The following is a 6,687-nucleotide window of genomic DNA, read 5'->3' as shown; positions in this document are numbered from 1 at the left end:
ATATAACGTCATTTTGGGACGACCGGCGCTCAGCGAGTTCCGAGCGGTCGTCTCCACCTTCCACCAGAAGATCAAGTTCCCCGTCGAAGACAAAGTCGGAGAGGTACGAGGAGATCAACTGGCAGCTCGACGATGCTATGTCGAAATGGTCCGAGCAGAAGCAAATTCCGCTCGGAAGTCGCCACGGATCGAGGTGAATGCTATAACTGAAAAGCCTCCCTCTTTAGTTTATGAAGAAAAAGAGGAAGTGCAGATACACCCGACCCGATCGGAGGCCACGACATTCATCGCGGCCGACCTGGAGGAAAGCCGAAAACAGGAAGTGATCAAATGCCTCCAGAGAAACTGTGATGTCTTCGTCTGGTCGACACATGAGCTGCCCGGAATTTCACCAAGTATAGCGCAGCATGAGCTCCACGTCCGACCGGATGCTCGGCCAGTAAAGCAAAGAAAAAGGGACTTCAGCGCCGAGCAGAATGCCATAATCCGAGCGGAGATGGAGAAACTCTTGGAGGCCGGCTATATACGCGAGGTCCAGTTCCCGAGCTGGTTGGCGAATGTGGTGCTAGTTTCCAAGCCCGGCAACAAGTGGAGAGTGTGCATCGATTTCCGAGACCTTAAAAAGGCGTGCCCAAAGGACTTTTACCCCTTGCCCCGAATCGATCAACTGGTGGATTCTACGGCCGGCTGCGAGTTGATATGCATGCTCGACGCCTATCTGGGATATCATCAAGTGCCGCTCGCCCGTGAAGACCAAGAAAAAGTTAGCTTCGTCACCGCCGATGGCACAAATTGCTATAATGTGATGCCGTTCGGATTGAAGAACGCGGGAGCCACTTACCAACGCCTGATGAACAAAGTATTCAAGGAGCAGATCGGGCGAAATCTGGAAGTATACGTGGACGACATTCTCATCAAATCCGTCCGAGCGGCCGATCTCTTGGAAGACATGCAGGAGACTTTTCGAACGCTAAGAAGGTATGGAGTTAAACTAAATCCTCTGAAATGTCTGTTCGGAGCAAAAGGAGGGCGTTTCCTGGGTTACATAGTGACCGAGCGGGGTATCGAAGCAAATCTCAGCAAAGTGAAAGCCTTACAAGATATGCCGCCCCCAAGAAATTTGAGGGAAGTGCAGCGCTTGACCGGTCGGATAACTGCTCTGTCCATATTCATCTCAAAGACCGCCGACCGGAGTCTTCCTTTTTTCAAAATCTTGCGCAAAGCCACCAAGTTTCACTGGGGCGGAGAATGCGATCGGGCGTTTGAAGATTTGAAGACGTATTTGAACTCTCTCCCGGTACTAGCCAAGCCTGTTGCGGGTGAGCCGCTCTGCATCTACTTATCTTCTACTGAACAAGCCGTCGGCTCAGCATTAGTAAGGCCGAGCGGAGAAGAGCCAGTGTATTTTCTGAGTCATATTTTAAAAGATGCTGAATCTCGCTACACCGGGCTCGAGAAACTTGCTTTCGCTTTGGTCCTTGCCGCTCGACGCCTCCGTCCTTATTTCCTGGCGCATACCATCATTGTCAAAACCAATAGCCCGCTCGGGCGAGTATTACTGAATCCAGAAGCGTCCGGGCGACTCATCAAATGGACAACGGAATTAAGCGAGTTCGACATTCAATACCAGCCCCGGTCGGCGATAAAAGTGCAGTCCTTGGCGGATTTCGTCACCGAGGTACAAAGGCCCGAGCCCGAAGCCATGTGGAAGGTATTTGTAGATGGATCGTCCACTCGGCTCGGGAGCAGTATTGGTGTATTATTGCTGTCTCCCCAAGAAGAGAAGATTCACTTATCCGTCCGGCTGTATTATAGAGCTACGAATAATGAGGCGGAATATGAAGCTCTTATAGCCAATTTACAGGCCGCCCGACATGTAGGGGCCGGACGGGCAACGTTACATTCAGACTCCCAATTGGCCGCTCAGCAGCTCACAGGTACTTTTGAAATCAACAACGCTCGGCTCAAGCTTTACGCTCAAGCCTTCGAGAAACTCAGGGCCGACTTTAGAGAAGTTATTATCCAGAAGATACCCCGAGCGGAGAACGAAGCGGCTGACGAGTTAGCCAAACTTGCAAGCTCAATAACGCCGATCGCCATCCAGCAGCCAATTGAACAAGTATCTTTGGTGGCGCACGTCGACCGGATGGAGAGCCTCACATTTCCGAGCGACTGACGGACACCCATCATGGAGTTTCTCCTCTCGGGTGCTATATCGTCCGATCGGGATGAGGCCCAGCTACTGAGGAGGAGAGCCGGTCGGTTCACGCTCATTGGAGATCAGCTATACAAGAAGGCTTTCTCCCGCCCGCTTCTGAAATGCGTGAGTTCAGAAGATGCGGCATACATCCTTCAAGAAGTGCATCAAGGATCGTGCGGGGGTCATCCGAGCGGGCGATCACTAGCTAAAAAGATACTGCTGGCCGGATACTTTTGGCCAACTTTACAAGCAGACGCCGCTCGGACCGTCGCGACGTGCCTTTCTTGTCAAAGGTATCATAATTTCTCTCACCGACCGGCGGAGGAAATGAAGGCCGCTACTGTCTCTTGTCCGTTCGACCAATGGGGAATGGATATTGTGGGTCCGTTTCCTATGGCGACCGGACATCGGAAATTTTTATTGGTGGCGGTTGATTACTTCTCCAAGTGGGTGGAGGCCGAGCCACTAGCCAAGATCACCGAGCAGATGGTCAAGAAATTTATTTGGCAGAACATCATCTGTCGGTTCGGTATCAGCCGACGACTTATTTCCGATAACGGGCGGCAGTTCACAGGAAAATTGCTTGAAGATTGGTGCAAAAGCTATGGCATCGAGCAACACTTCACATCTGTCGCCTATCCCCAAAGCAACGGTCAAGCCGAAGTAGCCAATCGGGAAATTCTTCGTATTCTGCGCGCTCGGCTCGACCATTTGGGAGGAAGTTGGGTGGATGAAGTGCCGGGCGTCCTATGGGCCATCCGAACGACTCCCAAGGAAGGAACGGGCATCACGCCTTTTCATATGGTATACGGCGGTGAAGCGGTAATTCCCATCGAAGTCGGTGTCGAATCCGTCCGGATCCAGAATTACGATGAAGGCAACGCCGAACGGAGGAACATGGAGCTGGATTTGGTTGATGAAGAGCGAGCCAAGGCGTCCGTCCGGCTGATGGCGTACCATCAACGGATGAAGCAAAACTACAACAGGCGCGTAATCCCCAGATCGTTCCAGGTCGGCGACCTTGTCTGGAAGAAAGTAAAGTCGGTCGGCGACGTCGGCAAGTTAGAAGCTCCTTGGGCAGGCCCCTTCAAAATCATCGAAGAGCTCCGCTCGGGCGCTTACTATTTGGAGGATGAAGAAGGACGGCAGCTGGATCGGTCATGTAGTGCAAATCATCTCCAGCCTTATAGAGCTGGGTGAAAGGTGCACAGATGTAACTCATTTTCGTGTATATTCTAGTCGCCCATGCCATTGTAATGCAGGAAGCCAAAATAATTGAAGGATGGCAAAATAGCTTCGCCGAACGGCTGTATCAAGTTAGCCTTAAAGGCCGTCGAGCTCCGACGTTAAATATCGAGGCAGCAAGTGTCCGATAAGCTCGCCGCCAATATCGTCGACGACGTTAAATATCCGCTCGGTCTATAAACCCTCCAAGCGGAAGACCGTCGAACTCCGGCGTTAAATATCGAGGGACGATAAACTCCGGCGAAGGAAGACCGTCGAGCTCGGCGTTAAATATTGAGAGGCGAGCCGTCTATAAACCCTCCGGCGGAAGACCGTCGAGCTCCGGCGTTAAATATCGAGAGATGAGCCGCCTTATAAACCGGCGGAAGACCGTCGAGCTCCGGCGTTAAATATCGAGGGGCGAGCCGGCATCTATAAACTCCGAGGAAGACCGTCGAGCTCCGGCGTTAAATATCGAGAGGCGGCGTCTATAAACCCTCGAAGGAAGACCGTCGTTAAATATCGAGAGACAGCCGGCGTCTATAAATCCCCGGCGGAAGACCGTCGAGCTCCGGCGTTAAATATTGAGAGACGAGCCGGCTATAAACCCCCGGCGGAAGACCGTCGAGCTCCGGCGTTAAATATCGAGAGACGAGCCGATAAACTCCGAGCGTAAGACCGTCGAGCTCCGGCGTTAAATATCGAGAGACGAGCCGGCATAACCCTCCGAGCGGAAGACCGTCGAGCTCCGGCGTTAAATATTGAGAGACGAGCTATAAACTCCGAGCGGAAGACCGTCGAGCTCCGGCGTTAAATATCGAGAGGCGAGCCGGCGTCTATAAACTCGGCGAAGACCGTCGAGCTCCGACGTTAAATATCGAGAGACGAGCCGATAAACCCTCCGGCGGAAGACCGTCGAGCTCCGACGTTAAATGTCGAGCCGATGACTATAAACCCTCTCGGCGGAAGACCGTCGAGCTCCGACGTTAAATATCGAGAGTCGCGCCAGCGACTATAAACCCTCCGGCCGGAAGACCGTCGAGCTCCGACGTTAAAAATCGAGAGTCGCGCCGGCGTCTATAAATCATCCGAGCGGAAGACCGTCGAGCTCCGACGTTAAATATCAAGAGACGAGCCGGCGTCTATAAATCATCCGAGCGGAAGACCGTCGAGCTCCGACGTTAAATATCGAGAGACGAGCCGGCGTCTATAAATCATCCGAGCGGAAGACCGTCGAGCTCCGACGCTAAATATCGAGAGACGAGCCGGCGTCTATAAATCATCCGAGTGGAAGACCGTCGAGCTCCGACGTTAAATATCGAGAGACGAGCCGGCGTTTATAAATCATCCGAGCGGAAGACTGTCGAGCTCCGACGTTAAATATCGAGAGACGAGCTGGCGTCTATAAATCATCCGAGTGGAAGACCGTTGAGCTCCGACGCTAAATATCGAGAGACGAGCCAGCGTCTATAAATCATCCGAGTGGAAGACCGTCGAGCTTCGACGTTAAATATTGAGAGACGAGCCAGCGTCTATAAATCATCAAAGCGGAAGGTCGTCGAGCTCCGACCTTAAATATCGAGAGACGAGCCAGCGTCTATAAATCATCCGAGCGGAAGACCGTCGAGCTCCGACGTTAAATATCGAGAGACGAGCCGGCGTCTATAAACCCTCCGAGCGGAAGACCGTCGAGCTCCGACGTTAAATATCGAGAGACGAGCCGGCGTCTATAAAACCTCCGAGCGGAAGACCGTCGAGCTCCGATGTTAAAAATTGAGAGACGGATCGACGTCTGTAAGCCTTCCGACCGGAAGGTAGTCTAGTTTCGACGATAAAATTCGATGTTAAAAGATGGGCAACCGGAGCCTGTAAGGTCGTCGGACGAATGGCTCTATGCGTGGTCCTTGGTTGAAAGGGCCGAACGGTGATCGGGTCGGCTGTGATAGCAAGAATGAAGCCATCGTATGGCCGGGCGGCTCCTTTGCCAAATGTACTTTGACGCGGAAAAATTATGACCAAGACGAAAGTTAGAGATTGGACGCTGGTCAAGCAAACGAATAACAAAAGAAAAAATCCATTCAAGCCAAGCGACGGATAGACAAAATTTATAAACATCTGCCCCGAGCGGCAAGCGTACGGAATAGCGTAGATACTTAAAAGAAACTTAACAGACTCTCATTCAGTCATCGAAATTAAAAAGAGAGTCGGGGATGGAGCCCATCATGGTCGCTAGATCTTCGGGAGGGACGGACAGCTCGGCGGGTATGTGGCCCTTGGTCTTCATATAGTCCACCGCCACTTTGATCGCCTCTTCAAAAGTTAAGGACAGCTTGTCGCTGAACTTTTCGCCAAATTCATCCGAGCGGACGTATGCTTTGCACGCTTCCGTCGCCCGGCCTGGCTCCCCATCTTGATACTCTTTGAGAGTAACCTTGGAAGCGTCAAGGGCATCTTGAAGGTCCTTCAAAGCCCCCTCTGCTTTAGCCTGGTCGGCGGAGCGGCCTTCCCGTTCGGCAGTCAACGAGGCGTCCAGCTCCTTAACGTGCTGCTCTAGTCCCCGATTCTCCACCTTCATCCGGTCCATGTCCTCGATGGCTTTAAGCTTCCGGGTGGTCGGGGTCTTTACTTCCTTGTCCCGCTGCTTGACCAAGGCTTCTAGGCGGGCCACTTCGCTCGTCAAGCCAGAGGATTTACCCCATTCGGCTTCCAACAACCTTTTGGCCTTCTCCAGAGCGGCAGTCGATTGTCTGCTGTCCCCCGCGGCCTTGAGCTTCTTCAGCTCGTCCTCCAGTTCGGCTAAGCGATTGCTGATGGCAATCTGCTCCACCCAGTTCTGCAAACGAATATGAGCAAGTTAGAGGCTCGATCCAAAAAAAAAAAAAAAAACCAACAAAGCAATGCAACATACCCCGGTCGCCTGTTGAAGATTGCTGTCGCCGAGCTGACCAGGAGTCATCATGGCGATTCGGAGACGAGCATCCTCCCAAGCTTTGGCGAGGGGACCCATGAGTGTGATTTGCTGTTCGGGGATCACCGGCCGATCAGCGGCCGCCATGTATTCTTCAGATGGGAGGCGCAGGACGATTTTTATCAGTTTTGGGCCGCTCGGATCACCCTTCGAAGCAGCGGCCTTACCGGACGGCTCACCGATGGAGGAAGAAGGACGGTCGCCCAATCGCTTGAGACGCCGTAGGGTTCGGGGAGGACTGGAGGGCGGCACCTCAGAGGTAGCCCTTGGAGAGCCAAGTGGCGTAGGGGTACTC

Source organism: Zingiber officinale, chromosome 5B (assembly GCF_018446385.1).
Source record: "Zingiber officinale cultivar Zhangliang chromosome 5B, Zo_v1.1, whole genome shotgun sequence".
Lineage (NCBI taxonomy): Eukaryota > Viridiplantae > Streptophyta > Magnoliopsida > Zingiberales > Zingiberaceae > Zingiber > Zingiber officinale.
This window is presented reverse-complemented; position numbering follows the sequence as displayed.